The sequence below is a fragment of the Gavialis gangeticus genome, unplaced genomic scaffold (assembly GCF_001723915.1).
Source record: "Gavialis gangeticus isolate Ggan-Ray unplaced genomic scaffold, GavGan_comp1, whole genome shotgun sequence".
NCBI classification, from domain to species: domain Eukaryota; kingdom Metazoa; phylum Chordata; order Crocodylia; family Gavialidae; genus Gavialis; species Gavialis gangeticus.
The window spans coordinates 83420022-83420300 of record NW_017729022.1 but is presented as its reverse complement, the minus strand read 5'-3'; positions in this window follow the sequence as shown (position 1 = coordinate 83420300).

Below are 279 nucleotides of genomic sequence, written 5' to 3'. Positions count from 1 at the left end.
ACGGGGCTCCCCCGGCTCGCAGCCCAGTGCCCCGCACCCAGCACGGAGCCGGGCCGGGCCGGACGCCCGAGACCAGCACTCACTGCGGTTCAGGGGGTGGACGGTGCCCTCCGCCGACGCCACGAGCTCCAGGTAGGCGGCCCAGAGCCCCGCCAGCAGCACCCCGCAGGCCAGCAGCAGCCGCGACCGCCTCTTCAGCAGCCTCCCCAGCGGGCGGCTCCGCATGGTGCGGGCTGGGGGGTCCCGCTCCGCTCCGCCGGCCGCAGCCCGGCTCATGCA